A 19,106-nucleotide genomic window follows, 5' to 3' on the forward strand; every position below is an offset into this window, starting at 1 on the left:
ATCTAATCCTGAGGGTCAGGACGAGCTTTACAGAGGAGCTGATGCTGGACCTGGGTATGAAAAATGAATGGGGGTTCACTGGGCAGATTGTGTGATTTTGTATGTGGGGGAGGATAGGGGAGGAAGGCAGAGGATCCTAGAAAGGTAGAAGAGTTTGTGAAAATGTATATGCAGAAGAAGTGAAGGTAGTTTGGAGACAAAATAAAAGGTTTTAGTGAAAGAGGGAAATGTCAGAGAAAAGGTTGACACATGATATTAATTCAACACAACTTTACCAACTCCACATTTTCAAAGGTCAATGATTAGAAGTTTCAAGAGCTGTCTGTGGGTAGCAATATAACTCAGGTTGGTTTAGGGCTGTTATTATTACAGTGGTGTCCAAATATATGTAGCTGAAGCCTGGTATAGAATGATGAACTGCTTATGCATACTTGTAATGTTTGAGCCAACTCTACACAACCTTCAATACATTTTCTACAATAAGTTATTCACTTACCATTCATGGTTCTACACACACACCAACTTATTTTTACTTACCTGTAGCAGACATTGTCAGTGCCCCGCACAAATTCAACTGATCATTTCCCGACCAGTTGACGAGACTTCCAAATGCCATCCCTGAGTCTCTTTGCCTGTGGTCTTCCTTGGCCACAAGGATACACACTTTCCATTTTCACTGCACATCAGAAATGCTGGGGAATTATACCCCTTAGAAGAAGCAGTCAACAGATGGCTCTTTGGAACTGTTGGATACATACCCTAACATCTCTCCACTTAAATAAGTCTGAGGTGCATTTTCAACACAGTCTTTCAGAGTCCCAGGTATAATTCAGCTCAAGATGTTCATGGTGGTAGTTTGCTTGATAACACACACTTTAATTCCTTCCTTCTGTCCATATCTTACTTCTCCACTTCTCTAATTTCCTTCAAATCCTTGTCTCAAGGTTTTGTCTTCTTGGGGAGAAAGCCAATGTAAGACATTCACAGATTTCAGTTCAAATGTACTTCTTCACAACATCATTTAGAGTCTAGTCAGGAAAAGATAATCCACCCTAGGTATTTCAAATAAGGGGATTTAATACAAGGAATTGGTTACCAAGGAAAAGGACTGACATCCAGATATTAGAAGTTGCTTTTCCCTCTGGCCTGAAACCAGTATCCTTTAATGGCACACAGACAAATAACATTTAGGGGAGTCTTCGCTGATCCCCAGACAAGGTAACAACCTCTTAGTATCTGCTTTAGTTTAACTTTAATTTCAGTGAATATTTGATTCATGTCTCATTTCCCCACTACATTACACATCTAAGTGCATGGGAACAACATCTGTGTTTTGCTCACTATTGGAGCACCATGTCTGACACCGCAGAGGAGCTCACTAAACACATGTTTGAAGGGAAGGGCTGAATCAGTGTCATGCTGCTGCAGGCTTGTGCCAGCCAATGAAGGCCAATTGCATGATTCCCTCCTAAATCCACATTCAGTGATGTCAGGTTGACAATTTAAAACTAATCATTGCAGGAGTATTTATGCCATGAGTATTGGCAAATGTTTAGAAATAATGGCTGTTTTCTTTTCTTTATTTTGTTGCTAGCATAATTTATTTACCAGCAAATCGCTGAAAGAATCTGTCTAACCATGGACCACATGCAATGCGTCCATTTCCATAGCTCAACTGGGAAGACATTTACTGAAGGTCTTAGCATCTGTCTGTATTTGTGCAAGGAAAGAAAGAAATTTTCAATGACTTTTTCTCCTAGGCACGCCTGGTTCCCTGTAACTTCGAGGACGTCTGCTGCAGATTGTTAGTGTTCCATTATTTAACAAGTAACAAGCATCTGAAATATCAAGTCAGGATATTGCCCACCATGCTCACCGCTTCCAGCATTCATGGACATGAAGGGTTCTGGCCGCACAGCCTGCTCAGCAACACGGCAGGAGTGAGACAGGCCTCCAGCCAAGCTGTCTTTCAAACCTCTGCAAGTCCAGGCTCATGCTGGTATGTCTGTAATCTTTCCCCAGATTCAATATTTGAATGTGAATTTAGTTTTGTGCATAGGGAAGTAAATAAAGGCTTTCCATGGGATGCTCAGAGTCTGCCCTGTAGCCTTGTCTAAGCATCAAGGAACACTGCAGAGAAAATAGTAACTTCATCTACGAGAAGAAGATCAAAATTACTTTTATGGAAGAGGGAAGTTTGTGAGCATTAGAACATCTCCCAAGATTGCTCTTTGAACCAGTCATTGCAGTTAGGTTATGGAAGAATATTTTGGAATGGGAGGAAATGGCTGAATATGTATTAAATTTATTCATTTTATTAAAAATTTTTAATATTTATTTTAAAAAATTTTAATTTTATTTATTTTTGAGAGAGAGAGATACAGAGGCAGAGTGTGAGCAGGAGAGGAGCAGAGAGAGAGCAGGAGACCCAGAATCCAAAGGAGGCTCCAGGCTCTGGGCTGTCAGCACAAAGCCCACCATGGGGCTTGAGCTCATGAACTGTGAGATCATGACCTGAGCTGAAGTTGGACGCTCACCTTACTGAGCCACCCAGGTGCCCCAATGTTTATTTATTTAGAGAGAGAGCACACACATGAGCAGGGGATAGGCAGGCAGAGAGAGAGAGAGAGAGAGAGGGAGAGAGAGAGAATCCCAAGAACTCTCTGCATTGTCAGCACAGAGCCCAGCATGGGGCTTGAACTAACTAACTGTGAGATCATGACTTGAGCTGAAATCAAGTGTTAGACCGTTAACTGATTGAGCCACCCAGGTACCCCAAATATATATTGAATTTTTAAGCTGGTATCTCTTTTTCTTTTTCAATGCATAGAAAAGCTGGAAAAATACACATACACATACATTTTTCTCTTGCAATCTCTCTGCATGGTAGCATTGCAGGTTGTTTTCATGTTCCTCCTTTTTTTGGTGTTATGGAGTATATGTATATTTGTAATAAAAATATTATAAATGAAAACGCAGCAGTTTTTTTCTTCAGTACCCACTTTCACTCATGAAAATTTAGAAGGGGAGTCACAGGTATGTTCTATTTTTAGCTCTGTTTTCAGAGGTGAGCACATATTGAAGTCTGAACCAATCATAGAACCACATCCTCCTAACCCCACTAATTCTTCCAGGGATAGGCATGTGAGCCCTGGAAAGTACTAATAAAACTTCTTTCATGTGACTGACAAATGAATGTTGAAAGAGAGAAAGCATGTCTCTGTCTTTGAATTATAAACTGTACAGATATAGATTTGGGCTGCTAGAAGTTTTTCTCTCTTACTTGTGGAAGGAATCTTTCTAGAAATAAAGCCAAAATGCCACAGGAAAAGAAATGAGATCTGACCAGTGGTCGTGTCTGGCAATACTGTTTGATCTCCTGGATCCAACTGTTCCTGAGGCCAAACACATCATTGGACTTATAGTTACATAAGTCAATGAAGTAACATGTGGGGCTTTTTTAAAATTTTATTTTTAGGGGCGTCTGGGTGGCTCAGTCAGTTGAGCGTCTGACTTCAGCTCAGGTCATGATCTCACGGTTTGTGGGTTTGAGCCCCGCATCGGGTTCTGTGCTGACAGCTAGCTCAGAGCCTGGAGCCTGTTTCAGATTCTGTGCCTCCCTCTCTCTCTCTGATCCTCCCCTGCTGATGCTGTTTCTATCTCTCTCTCAAAAATAAATAAAATATTTTTTAAAAATTTTATATTTAAATGTTTATTTTGTATATGAGAGATTGAGAGAGAGAGGGAATTCAGGCCCAGCTGGATCCCATGACTGAGACCATGACCTGAGCTGAAATCAAGAGTCTGATGCTTAACTGACTGAGCCACCCAGGTGCCCCTCACTTGTGGTTTAAGTTAGTTTAGCTAGATTCTCTCATTAGTAATTGAAACCATTCTTACTAAAAACAGAAACAGAAAGATTGTGTGTTATGGCCAAAGATTAAATTAGGGGAACTCTTAGGTTATCTCTAAAATACACGGTCATTTTAACAGAGCCTTGATTTTCATCTGAGAGTACAAAAGCAATCTCTTATCACCAAATCTTGAATCCAGTACAACACATCAGTTACTGAATATCAATTTGCTCTAGGCGGTAAGTGCCAGGACACCCAGAGATGAAGGAGATGAATAGGAAGGTTTCTATCTTCTCGGGACTTTTAATATAGTGGAATGTTGGGACAAAAAGGATGAGGTGAGAGAGACAGAGAGAACAGAGATGAGAAGGCACTCTATAGTAGCGGAAGGCAGGAGATTTACATGATAATTCTACCTTTGGAACTAATTTAGATAAGCACCATTTTTTGGTATCTTTTTATGTCTTCAAAATATAAAGGAGTTTATCAGTCCTCAAAGTATAGCCTAGGGGATGTCTAGGTTTCCCACAAGCCTTGCAGGAGGGCTATGAGCTCAAAACTATTTTCATTGTAATTTTTTTAAGCTTATTTTTTTTATTTTGAGAGAGAGAATACATGAGGAGGGTATGGGCAGAGGGACGAAGAAAGAGACAGAGAGAGAGAGAGAGAGGGTGGGAGGGAGGGAGAGAGAATCCCAAGCTGGCTCCATGCTGTTAGTGCGGAGTCCTATATGGGACTCAATCTCACTAACTCAGAGATCATGACCTGAGCTGCAGTCAAGAGTCTGATGCTAAACAGACCGATCCACCCAGGTGCCCCATTTTCATAGTAATTTTAAAACATAATTGTCTTTTACAGTCATTCCCTCACAGATAATTCTCCAAACTACAGTGATGACATCATCCAATGGATCATGGAATAGATACTTGAATATTCCTGTGCTACCTGCACTGATCAGAGGTAGTAAGTTTAAGGTGTAATATGTTATCTTTTCAGAGATGAACTCAGACTGTTTTCACTTCTCCTACTGTACCCACACGATCATAATCTCACTGATGTCCAACAAATTTTGAAATCCCTGAATTTTTCTTGTATACACCCAAAGACACAACTAAAAGGGAGTATATCTTATTGTCTTATTTTGCAATAAGATTACAAAGTTTTTCAAAAAGCTCCATTTAAAGTTTTATCAAAATTATTTTAGAGTTTATATTTTATTCTCAAATGAAAAAAAAATTTTCTATTTAAATATGGATCATTGGCTTATAAAAGGGAGATTAAAAAGGCTTGCTTGAATATTGAAGGTGTTGAAAAAGATAAAACAGATACCTCAGAGAATTCTGTCTGATGGAAGGGAAGGATAGATGGCAAAAAACAAAACAGGGGGTGCCTGGATGGCTCAGTCAGTTGAGCATCTGACTTCAGCTCAGGTCATGATCTCACTTTGTGAGTTCGAGCCCTGCATCAGGCTCTGTGCTGACAGCCTGGAGCCTGCTTCAGATTTTGTGTCTCCTTCTCTCTCTGTCTCTCCCCCAATTTTGCTCTGTCTCTCAAAAATAAATAAATTTTTAAAAAAGTTTAAAAAACAGGCAAAGCGGTAAATAAGAAAAATATAACCTGAGCCATCATTATACATGTTTAAAAATTACCTGACTGGTTTATGCAACAGAATATCTTCAAATATTATTGTGTGCCAAATTGTGGTGCCAATTGAGATGCCATTGAGACCAATCATTAAAAGTTTAAAGAAAGAGGATTGGAGTATTTTAGCCACAGATGTGATAAACTCTTTAAAAGTCAAAAGTTGTTTGATACAGATATTCAAGGTAGAAACAAAGGAACTACAGATGCATCTCACAGGTTAAGTATTTCATTGGTTTGAGAAGCACATAGAACAGTTGATAAACTAATAAATCCTGTGCAGTTGACATTGTTGAATGCCTGCTGCATGAAAAGTCAGTCAAAAGAACAAAAATGATGCCATTTTCCAGGGATACAGTAACTCATGGGTTTGAATATTTATTTGGCTGCAAATATAAAGAATGCATTAATATATCACTTGCAAAATTATACTTACAGTTTGCAAATTTGAGTGAATCTAATTCTTTTAAATATTTATTTATTTTTGAGAGAGACACAGAGCACAAGAAGGGTAGGGGCAGAGAGAGAGAGAGGGAGACAGAATCTGAAGTAGGCTCCAGGCTCTGAGCTGTCAGCACAGAACCTGACGCAGAACTCAAACCCACAAACTATGAAATCATGACCTGAACCAAAGTCGGATGTTCAACCAACTGAGCCTCCCAGGCATCCCGCAAATTTGAGTGAATCTAAAGATGAGCTAGGCTTGCTAGTTTGCTTGTGTTCCTCTATCAGCATTGATTTATCATCACATAGAATCTTTCTCCATGAATGTTCAGCAACAGATTTTTAAAAATATGCTGAAATATTAAATTTTTGAATAATGCTTTGAACTTCATGGTTGAGTCCTGGAACAATGGTTTTGACATCTGCAATGCCTAGTGCAAAAGCAGCTTTGGGCCAAACTGCTGGGCTGTAGTACAGATCCAGGCAGTGGTACCGAACTTCTAGCAATCATTCTATTTTTCTTTCTTTCTTTCTTTTTTTAATTTTTTTAATGTTTTATTTATTCCTGAGAGAGATAGAGACAGCGTGAGCAGGGGAAGGTCAGAAAGAGAGGGAGATACAGAATCTGAAACAGGCTCCAGGCTCTGAGCTAGCTGTCAGCACAGAGCCTAATGCAGGGCTCGAACCCACGAACCGTGAGATCATGACCTGAGCCGAAGTCGGACGCTCAACCGACTGAGGCACCCAGGCGCCCCAATCATTCTATTTTTCACTGACAGGAACTCACAGGGACAAATAGTAATTTGAAAATAAAAATAAAAACCAATGCCAGTTTCATGAAGAGTGCCCTTGACGAATCAAATTATTAATTTTACTGAATAACAGCCCTGGATTTTCTGTGTGACAAAATGGAAAGCATCCAGGAAGCATTTGTGCTGAACTTGGAAGTACTCTGGTTTTCTTGAGCAAAAGTGCTTGAGGGCTTTGTTGTCTGAGTTAAGAGCTAAACTAACTGCTTTCCTTCATAGGGCAGGATCTCCATTTGAAAAATTACTGACAGACAAACCATGGTTATTCAGACTTGGATGTTTGGAAGACAGTTTCTTCCAAATGAGCAAAGGGAGACCATCACTTTGAGAAAACAACTGACAGCATGTATTAACAACTTGAGTTCCCTCAAGTGCAAATGGGAACTTTGGAAAATTTTATAAGCATCTCCATGAGCTTGACATGATGAGTTTTTCTAATGAGGTTGGTGGTAATAATGGCATATGTGATTTTTGATATTTCAACACACTGTGTGATATTTGGAAGATCTGCACAACTCAGTGAACCAGTATTTTTCAAATGCTTGGTTCATGATGTTACAAAATCACTCATGGCTAAAGGAACATTAGACCAATGTTCAAAGTTCAAAGTTCACATTAGATCAATTTTAATGAAATGGAATATAAAAACTTTACTGATTAGGTTCCAGATTACATGTTGAAACTGATCTTCAAGAAACTACCTCTTGTCTTCCCCTGGTGATAGCAGAGAGAGAGAGAGAGAGCAACTTCAGTAGCCCAAGATCATTTTAAACCTTCTCTTGGATCATGCCTGCCAAAATCCCATTCAAAAAGTCAATCACACAGGCGAGCCCAAAGTTAGAGTGGAAGAAGGAGGGAGAATACAACACAGACGACAAACAGAAAGGTGTGGCTGGAGGCGGGGGGGGGGGGGGCATCCAGACCAGGTTTGCAATCAGCTGCACTGTAACGATCATGGAGCCTAACACTGTGCTAAGTGGTTTGCATAAACTTGACCAAATCCTGAAAATGAATGCAGGTATTTGTGTAAATAAGGATCCTTGACTGCAGTGGAATTTTCCCACAAACTAGTACAAGCCAAAGTGTATGCCTTCAGGCACTTAGCTGGGAGGTGAACCAGTCAGGGCTATCTAACATGTCCAAGTTATGGCATGGCTGGATCTAGAACAGCACCAGAGGTCTTTGATGCTCCATCCACAGCACTCAGTTTGGGTTTCCTTGGAGAGTTGGATGCATTCTGCGGATGACGTTTTCTCTGAAACCAAAAGAGTTGTCTCACAGCAACTTGATCCCCTGAGTCTGCAATCCTGGAGAAGACAGGATATGTCTCCCAATCAATTTGTTCCCAAAGTCCCCAGGAGGCTCTCATTGGCCTGACATAGATTATTTGTTTTTGTCTGAAAAGGAGTCCCAAAGCCAAGTGGGTTTGAGAACGGCTGAATGAGGCCATTGCTAAGGCAACTTCAGTTCTAAAATGCTAAAGTTATTCTTACATTATTTTTTAGCACCTGTTGCAATGGAGTAGACTGCACTTTCAGAAATATCAGCATCTAATCATTACAGTATATTTTATTTCTCATATCTCATGAAATGCCTCCCCCATGAGCTGGGACAACTACATGTTAAGTACTCAAGACCCCTTGGAAGCTGGCTAAGCAGGAGGCTGGATGGACCAAGCCGAGCCCACAATTCTAACCTTGTCCTGTTCCTAAATGAAATGGCAAAGCGAGAACCTATGTTGTAAGAGAACTGTGCAGCCAGTAGACTCACCTCTTGGGCAGGAAATCTAAATTCACCAATTGGTCTTATTATGTTCACTGAGGTCATCTCTCATTTTACCTATCCCAAAAGGAAATCCCAGCTTCAGGAGGGTCAGTAGGTTCATCTTTTATGCCAGATCCAGCCAATTGCTGGGACCTGCCACGGTGGTCAGACTCCAAAGGGTCTTGAGTCCAGGGAGAAATTGGTGTCAATGGAGTGTCTGCCATGGGTACAGAAGACAGAAATGGCAGAGGTATCTCATCCCTAACTTTGCTGGTTTTTGCCTTCAGGACCCAAAAGAAAGCCAGATGGTTTTATATAAGAAACCTCACTGAAAGAGGTGTAAGTATTTTGTGCGTTACTTAGAGAAAAATGCACAATACGATTTCATAATTTAAGCAGAAATAAGCAGTACCTACTGAACTAATTTTATAGACTCAAACCAAAGAGTCACAAATGTCTCATTCATGCATTCTATAAACACTGATTAAAAGCCTATCTTAGTCATGCACTGTATCAGGTCCTAGGGAAAACAAGATATGTAAAATTTGCTTCAGGGACACCTGGGTGGCTCAGTCAGTTAAGCAGCTGACTTCGGCTCAGGTCATGAGCTCATGGTTTGTGAGTCCGAGCCGCATGTTGGGACCTGTGCTGACAGCTCAGAGCCCGGAGCCTCCTTCAGATTCTGTGTCTCCCCCCTCTCTCTGCCCCTCCCATGCCCATGCTCTCTCTCTGTTTCTCAATAATCAATAAAAATGTTTTAAAAAAATTTTTTAATAAAAATTTGCTTCATGTCCCAAGATACTGTACAGTCTAAACTCAAAAAGCCTAAAACTTTCTTTTCTATGAAAGGAATAGCCTTGACCTTAGTAAGTTTTGAAGGGCATGTTTTATATTATTACTGCTAAACAATGAGGCTGACCCAACAGACTTAATATTATAGAATTATCTAACCCAAAGCAACCTTTTAATATTCACAAGAGGTTTTTATTTGAAGGCTCTGCATACTTTTGCCACAGGCTCTCAAGGAAATTATATGCAACATTCAATTACCTTTATAGGTACAAATTATCCATTGCTGTCTTCTCTAATGAGAACAGGACTTATAACTTCTATTTGCCTGAAATGACACCCATTATATGCTATAGCAGACATGTAGCTGGATGGGTTAACATCAGCTCATAAGCTCTGATGGCTTTTATTTTTCTGTTTTGACAGGTCTCACGGCCGTGCGGTACAAACAGAAGGAATAACCATGGTAGTCTTCACATGCTTGTGTAATATGTGGTGGGTGGTTTCTGCCCTGTAATTAATATTTTGGATCCTCACTCATTGGTTTGGCAAACAAAAAATGGTCATCCATATTTGACAGTTGCAATCCCGACCGGCCAAGCTAATTATGTTGAAAGAGAACACGTGTTCCCCAACGTCTCTGCTGGTGACACAGGTTGTGATTAAGCTTTCACCCCCCCAGACATGGCGGTTCCACAGCATGCGTCTTGAAGAAATCCGTTGGAAAACACGAACACGCACAATACAATGCATCCAGCGTGTCCTCCTTTGAGCCAGCTGTGTTTGTCTGCAGACTACTGTTTTAGCAGCCACTGGGATAGGACAATAAAGAAGCAGTAGGAAAGAGGACCATCCATCACAAGAACAAATCACCTGACTCTCAAATTGTGTTTTCTGTTAAAATTTCCCTAATGCTCTTTGTGGGTGGGAGGCTTCGTGCCTGAAGGAAAGACCATGGCACTTCAGTCAGGCACACATGGATTCAAATTCTAGCTCCCTATTTATCAGCTGCGTGCTCTCAGGAGATTTACCCTGTGTAAGCATAGTTTCTCATCTGTGAAACTAGGATACGGATACGTACCCAGCACCAAGCTGGTGCTCAAGGGATGTTTTTCTCCTTCCTCTTCCATCTATATCACTTCCAGAACTTTCACGTGAAAGGACATTCTTGCTCGTGCACAAAATTTTTATAGTTTTTTCGATGCGTTTGGTAACTAAATGCTGGTTGTTATTTTTTTATTTTTAGCTACAAGCCCCAGATAAAGCAATGAAGTGGAATGTTGAAGTGCTTTACTATAAATATTTAACATTCTATCCATGACAATTATCCTGCCTCTCTCTTACCGCTCCCTGCTCTTTTCAGTAGACACTCCAGCCAGGCCTATTTATCTTCACCTTTGCTGCCGGTGGGGTGATTTGCTCTGCACAGTCAAGACTGAAAAGAACAATGACCTGTCATTTCTTCTGCCCAGCTTAGCAGGCTCATCTGTCTTATGGTCACTGACACCAGCTGCTGTTTGCGAGTCATTGCCGGGCCGAGCAGCAGTGGTTTCAGAATGCACAGAGGACACCAAGACCATTTGTTCTTTTATTCTAGCTCTTACACAGAGGCCCGGCCATTCTTCCTCTGGCAAACTCAGCGTTGTTGGGGTGAAGCATGTGGTGTTTTCCCAGCCCTGCCAGGCTCTGTGGTGCATGCGCCAATAACCGTCAGCTCTGGCCAGGGTTCATGTCTCAGAAGGGCCAAAGAGTTATTTCAGGAAAGGACACTGGAGAGGTCCATGAAGAATAGACAAGGAGAGTCCAATTTTCTCTTAGTTTAAGCAAAAGAGCGCTCTGTACTCCTCCTCCAGACTTCCCAAATAGGGGTGATCTGGGGTAGACTGCACCTGGGTGTGGCCAACGGCTACTCTGGGGGCCAGGGTAGGGAAAGTAGTTTATAAAGTGTCAGGAGCCAATGGGAATGTGAGGGTGGCACAAATGTATCTAATGGTAATTCTTTTTTTTTAAATGTTTATTCATTTTTGAGCAAGTGGATGGCAGGGGAAGGGCAGAGAGAGAGAGAGAGAGAGAGGGAGACAGAGGATCCAAAGCAGCCTCTGTGCCATCAGCACAGAGCCCAATTCAGGGCTCGAACTCATGAGCCACAAGATCAGGATGAGAGCCGAATTTGGATGCTTCACCGACTGAGCCACCCAAGTGTTCCCCTACTGACAATTCTTCTCCATCTCCCTTAGTGGTTATGGAGGAGAGGGAGATGTTTCTGGTAACTCTTCACAAATTGGAAAACAACCTAAGAAACCCTCAATTTGTCCAACCAGTTGTATATGTTTCAGTAAAAAAAAAAAGAAAAAGAAAAAAAAAAGGATTCTTCAGTTGTCCAATTAATTGTTCTTATTCTGGCAAAAAAAAATCCTTGGGGAGAAATTTTCCACAAGTGAATAAATTTTACACTTTATTTCTGTATTTTCTCCCTGTGAGTTGGGAAGAAGTGCATTTATAATTTCTCACGATTTTAATTATAGTATTGTTTAGCTTTTAGTTATAGTTTTGTTTCTTAACTGTTACTTTTGGCTTTCAGAAAATTTGTATTGTGACTGCTATAGGCAAGCAGCCCTGGGCAGTGGAGAGAGCACAGACTTTAATGCCAGAGAGATCATGACTCAAACCTTGACTGAGCTATTCTTTTTGATAATGTGGTCACGGAAAGTCACTCAACCTTTCAGAGATTCTATTTTTCAAAGATTCTATTTCCTCGTCTGTAAAATGGGGACAATATTTATGTGACTTACATTATATATCCTGGTTCCTTTCCTTTGGATATCTATCTCTTCCTCCCACTTTTCATAAGATTTAGAAAGAGTTAACCCTATAAAGGGTTAGAAAAGCACCTAATCCTGTCTAGAGGCTTCATCTTCTTGGTCATGATCATTAGTTCAGGAGTAGACATATTAACCCCGGCCCAGCTAATGAGGGACTACCGAGGGATCTTTCTGCCAAATCCATGGGGAAGATGCCCTCTCTTCCTCTGGAACTGGAAATAGGAATGACTAATTTGTCTGTATTTGCTCAGTGCTTGCTGAATTTTATCACTGAAGGTCCCACAACCCAGGACGGCTCTCAATCCTAGACACACTAGGGTGGTTGGTCACCCAAATTGCAAGTTGTGAGGATGATTTAAACCTGGAATTGCTAAAAGGAACTTCATGGGGAAAATGGCCTCCACAATCAATGCAATACACAGAGGAAAACAGTTGAGAGATGGAAAGAGAGAGAGCAACAAATATCACATTTGGGTCCCCATATCCAACCTTGCCACAACTCAGCCATGTTAAGTAACCTTGAATGGTTTACTTCCCAGTTAAATCGACTTTTGCTTTAAAGTGTTCATATGGGCACTCTGTCACTTGCAATCAAGACTCCTTTCTATTATAGTAATGGATTATTGTCAGGATTTAACCAGATTTACACAAAGCACTGAGCCCAGAAAGGAAGGGTCTCCAGGATCATCATCATAGCTCCAGTGAATGGCAAAAGAGACCCTGACTTATCACTCCTCGCTATATATCCACGCCCTTTACCATGTACCTGTAGTGACCACCCACTAGGACTTGTCATTTCCAGTGGATGTTGCGGGACATGATGCTTGGAGGACTGAACTTGCTATGGCACTCTCTCTTTCGTCACCATGACAAGGACATGCCTGAGGTCTTCTCCTGGAGGATGAGACCCATGGAGCAGAGCCAATCAGCCAATAGCCAGATAACCCCTACAGATTCTAAACTCTATGAGATTATGAGCTAAATAAATTTGTCTTAGCATTTGGGGATGACTTACGTAGCACTCTGTGGCCATAGATAATTGGCCAAGGGGCCAACATTTATGGAATTCTTGCTATGTGCTTGGTCCTGCTCTCACAGCTTTTCACGTATTATATAATTGTCCCAGTGACTTCCTGATAGTAATTTCACCTTCCACACAAGAGAACTGAGGCACAGTAGAGAAACATGCTTATATACAGCAGAGCCAGGGCTCAGATATTAGGCAGTCAGATTCTAGAGCACTCTTAACCACAGCGCCATAATCTCAGTCTTTAGAGGTCTGCTCATCATATGCACACTATAAATCAGCGTTTGAGACAGCAGGCCATCGTGCCCTAGTGAGTCATGAAGTCAGTTGATTGGGTCATAACGAGCATTTAGAAGCACAGAATAGAAAATATCAGAGTACTGTTTGGTGAAACATAGGTTTTATGTATATTCATATTTATGCTTGTACATCCTGAGAAATGCCTTGTAAAAAAGTTATTGCTCATTGCAAATTATAGTCAAAAAGCTTGAAAGCCACTGCAATAAATGTTAGCCTCAGGACTATTATCTCTAAATGCTGTTAGTTAGCTAAATATTGTTTAAATCACGTTTGTTTTTTTCCCTACTCTCCACCCACCCACTTCCTGTTCTTTTTTTTTGTTTTTTTTTTTCCAAATATTTTTTTGTCAAATTAGTTTCCACATAACACCCAGAGCTCATCCCCACAAGTGTCCTCCTCCATGCTACCAGTTCTTATTCCAGTAAATAAAGAGCAGTTTCCTGACCTCCAGAGAGGTCAGTGGTGTTATCATAGCCCCTTTCGAGCTTCCATATCTCAGGGTCACCATCTGCTTTCTCTCCTCCAATAAGTCAGGAAATGCTGACACCCTGTGAGCCCATTAGATTCCTTTGTGCTGAGTATTCCCCAATCGGCCCAGTCAGATCCACAACCCTAAACCAGGCAGGGCAACTCCACCCCAAAAAGACTGTGTATTGGCTGGGGATATGGACTTTAAAATTGAATTGAAGTTTTTAGGTTGCCATTTTCCCTCAAGAGGCCCCTGGTGGATTCAATCAGTCTGGGACCTCTGTAACTAAAATTTATATCAAGTCATCTACACTCCAAGGAGTCATTAAAATCAATGTTGTAATTGATAGGTAGTGAATGGCCATTTTGGACACATAATTTTGCCCATTTTCTCTCTGTTCAATAGTGCCAACCAAGCAGAAAAGATAGGAAGAGATGTGAAAGGTAAAAAATTATATCATAAATAATTCTTCTCCTCAGTCTAGGTGTCTACTATTCCCTGGACCCAAAGGGCTTCAGCCAGCACTTTTTGACTTCATGGATACTGAATCCTCTCATGTAGATGGGCATGTTTGACAATTATAGTTTGAAGTTCCATTTAAACCAGTATAATGAGTATATGATAGAGAATGTAGAATACTGCACAGATAATGTCTGCCTGTGGAAACTGATTAGGGCATTAAATGAAAAGAAATTGACTTTGCTTCCTATGTGAAGGTGTGTTGACAAGTATGCTGATAGTTATGTAAGGAAGTGCTGGTGTTTTGGTGATCAAGGTAGTGCCCTGCATCGGGGGCACTTCAGTTTTGATTACCTGAAATGACTATTCCTCCTGCTCTCCTCTGTGTGATAATGGCATCACCTTCCATTCAGGTACAAATTTTCTATAGGTTTCTCAACCTTCACCAGTGGATGCTAAAAGGACCCTCTCTCCAACTGGGTTTCCTGAGTGATGTGGTTTTGAGTTCACCCAGAAATACAATAGCTGCTTTGTAGACCAAGATCCCATTCAGGATTCTCTGTCTACCCTCCAGTACATGGAATCACATCTTATTCAGGGTTAAAAAACTGTGTAAAGTCAAGATCTCCTTCAAAAAAAAAACCTCCTGAAGTTACCATAAGGTATAGTGTTATTCTATCCATCATTAGGGCCAACAGTCAGTTTTTCTTCCAGCCCTGGAACAGATGGCTGGTTCTGTGGTTCACACCAGATGAAGTCATTGGCTTACACTGAGAAGCCATGTTGTTGAAGAAATACATCGCTTTATACACCAGATCAGACCTCAGGACAAGAAGATTCTCACTCAGGAAGGAACACCAGGGACACAAAAGACCTGAAGGACACAGATTCAGGTCTACCACCTTAACCTTATCGTGGAGTGCATGTCCATTGAGTGAATTGCTCACTGTTCAATTGTTTTCTCTCATCTTTCTCTAACGGACTCAGGAGATGTCACTGGCATGGAGATTTTGGCAGCCTACCTAAAGGGAATTAGAAGCCTCAAAATGGCTCTAAACAAGTCACAAGCAATTACTACACTGTCACCACCACAGGACAACCTCATCGTGTATTGATAAGGGTCTTCAGTTAGCATGCTATTCACTTTACCATCCTCTGCACTCTCTTGCAGTGTGGACAGAACCATCCTCAGCCCTAACTATGCTCTCGTATACTAAATAAACACACTTCTCCCTCAGCCTTTATTCAGTCTTGTCTTCACTTTGAGTGACTTCCAGTGGGGTGCTGGTAAACCAGCTCTTTGAGGGAAATAGAAAACCTTTATTTGTAGTATTTGCTGATTTCCCTGGCATAACTGATTTTAAGCCAACAACATGAAATCACTGAGCATGAACTCGGCAGGACATGAGCATAATCCATTCTCTAGAGCTGGTTCCAGCAGCCACTGGCCCCTCTTGCCTTCAACCCTGCACTAAATTGTTCCTCCCTCTACACCATATCCAATGAACCACTCAGCTCAATGTTCAATTACTAGAACTATAGGTAATATTCCAGATATTGGACACAATTTCACAGCACATCTATGAAAGCTTTTCAGCACAAGAATGTCTGTGATATACTGTCTGAGTCATGCCTGTAGGTAGTTTCTGGGGAGTATACTATTTGTTCTTCCAGATATTCTAAAATCCACTTTGCATCAACCAGAACAGCAGACCCCTGGTTACCTGCTGTTGCTAACAGCCCTTCTCTGTGAAGCCATCGGCATATGTTGTGGGAGAACTCTCAGAAACAGCTGCATGAAACCTGAGTGCACATACCTTGTGGAGGATGTTTTGGTGATGGCTGCTGGCATTTGGTGCAATCCTCCCTACGGAGATTTTCATCACTTCTGAATATCAGGGATGGTTATACTTATGAGCAGTGTATTCTGATTTGCTTAATTCATCAAGTCCCTTGGTTTTGTTTTTTTGGTATTGGGAACCAAGAAATATGGTCTCAAATTTTCACTCTACTCAGTCATTTTTCCTTTGATTACATCTTTTTTACTTAGCTTCATGTCGGCATCCACTTTCATGCATGCATTCAGTCAACAAATACTCAAGGTCCTTTGTGTCAAATACTGTGCTAAAGGCTTGAGATGCTCTTTAAAAAAAAAAAAAGATTCCTTATCCCCTATCCTTTTGGAACAGGGGGTCAGGCATTAAATAAATTGTCAAGCAAATAAACATAGATTCTAAATGGTGATTGGTGCTCTGAATTTAAAAATGCAACATGCTAACTTAGGGATTTGCACACTGGGCCACCATCCTTGGTTTTGGGGTTTTTTTGGTTTGTTTTTTCCCTTTAATCTCAATTTTTAATGACCCTGTCATGGATTTCATGTATACTTAAAAATAAATAGCTTTAAGGGTTTTTTTTTTTAAATAAATGAAGTACTAGAGGAGGAGTGATAAGCTTCTCTGCTCAGACAATAACAGCAGTTGCCATGTAAGGGCAAAACATGTTCTGGGAAACTCAACATGCATTAAAAGAATTACAATAAAAATAAATTATACTAATATCCATGCACCAGACATTGTTTTAAACGTGTTGTGTATTTCAGTAGCTGGCGTGCGGTGCAGACCTGATTCACCCTCTAGGAGAGTGACTGTCTGGTAGTTCTCAGTGGTCAGCCCTCACCAGAAATTTCCCTTGGTTGGAGAAACTCACATCGCCTAAAGTGAAGCCCCTTTTCAAGGACAGCCTGCTTCCCAAGACCGGTGGACATGAGAGGCTAACGTGGTGCCGTCCCACCACAAAGTGGGACACTTTTAAAGAGCCATCTAGTGCAAGCTGAGGTCATACAGCAATTGCATGCCAGCTTGATTTCCCCTTGGCCCATTTTCTTTGTGCACATTCCCTGGTACAGCTGATCCTAAGAGCATTCCCTGATAAACTTCCTGCCTCTCATCTTTTCAGCATCTGTTTCCCCAGACAACTAAACTGCAATGCATTATTTGCAGGTAAGCTTCAAACTATTACCCCACTTTGCAGATAAAGAAATTGAGGCCTTTGGGGAGCAGGTGTGGAATCAATTGTACTCCAACAACATAGCTACCTGACAGGCATCCAACACCTACAATGCAGTAGTGATTTAAGTCTATCTGCTGCCTTAGACAACAATCTTTTGCTTTGCTTTTGATTGAGTATTTCAAGGACAAGAGCTCACTATTTAATAAAACAGTCCATTTCCTTATTGGTCACATTTAATGATCAGAACTTTTTTGCTCCCGAAAGCTGACATCTGTCTTAACTTTTGCCCACTAGTTTAACTTTTGCCGTTTTTCATGATGCAGCATGATTTTGCAAATAGTTGAAGGAAATCACCATGACTCATTGATTCTTTCTTTCAGTGTAAGCCAGTGACACTCAAAATGTGGTCCCTGGACCAGCAGCAGAAGCATCAGCTGGTAATTTGCTAGAAATGAAGGTTCTTGGGTGCACCCAGGAGTGAAGACAGCATCAGAATATCTTGGAGTGGGGTCCAGAGCACTGTGACTGCAGAGGCCCTCAGAGGGGATGTATGCCATAAGAAGCATGTTTGAGGGCACCCTCCTACACTGTTGGTGGGAATGTAAACTGGTGTAGCTTCTCTGGAAAACAATGTGGAGGTTCCTCAAAAAATTAACAACAGAACTCCCCTAGGACCCAGCAATAGCACTGCTAGGAATTTACCCAAGGGACACAGGAGTGCTGATTCATAGGGGCCCATGGACCCCAATGTTCACAGCAGCACTCTCAACAATAGCCAATACATGGAAGGAGCCTAAGTGTCCATCAACAGATGAATGGATCAAGATGTGGTTTATCTATACCATGGAATACTACATGGCAATGAGAAAGAATGAGATGTGGCCATGTATAACAACGTGGATGAAACTCGAGGGTGTTATGCCAAGTGAAATAAGGCAGGCAGAGAAGGACAGATACCGTATGTTTTCACTCATAAGTGGAATAGGAGAAACTTAACAGAGGACCATGGGGGAGGAGAAGGGGAAAAATAGTTGGGGAGAGGGAAGGAGGCAAACCACGAAAGCCTCTTGAATATTGAGAACAAACTGAGGGCTGATGAGGGTGGGGGAGAAAGAAAGGTGGCTGATGGGCATGGAAGAGGGCACTTTTTGGGATGAGCACTGGGTGTTATATGGAAACCAACCTGACAATAAACTATAAAAGGAAAAAAAGTATTTAAGTGGGAAAAGAAAAAAAGAAAGAAGCACGTTTGAGAAGACTTCCCAGTCATGCAGTGCCCAAACCCACACATGAGGTACCTGGAATTCTCAGAACGTTCAGGAGTCAGCTACCTTACCTCTGAGAAATATCATAGCTACATAGCAAAAAATTGCCCATGTTTCAGTTTCTTCACACATGCCTTTTGAGTGATTTAGATCTTCCCAATTTCAAATCAAATGAGGGATCCACTATGTTTTCACCCTAAAGCATGATCTAAGAAGTGATACTGGTAGATGCCTGTTAATCCCTCACTTGGGTAAACAGGTGGTAGATGACTGAACCTTTCAACATTTACAGCTCTCTCACGATCTTACTGCTTTGCCTGTTCAGCCAATCCTAGAAACACCCATGGTTGGGGCTCACTCTCCTACGCTGATCAGTTGTTTGTGCTAGTCCACTTCGTTTGACCATGTTCAACTTTGGACTAGTTCTTATCAAGAAAGCCACTGAATATGA

The sequence above is a fragment of the Crocuta crocuta genome, unplaced genomic scaffold (genome assembly GCF_008692635.1).
Source record: "Crocuta crocuta isolate KB4526 unplaced genomic scaffold, BGI_CrCroc_1.0 scaffold126, whole genome shotgun sequence".
Lineage (NCBI taxonomy): Eukaryota > Metazoa > Chordata > Mammalia > Carnivora > Hyaenidae > Crocuta > Crocuta crocuta.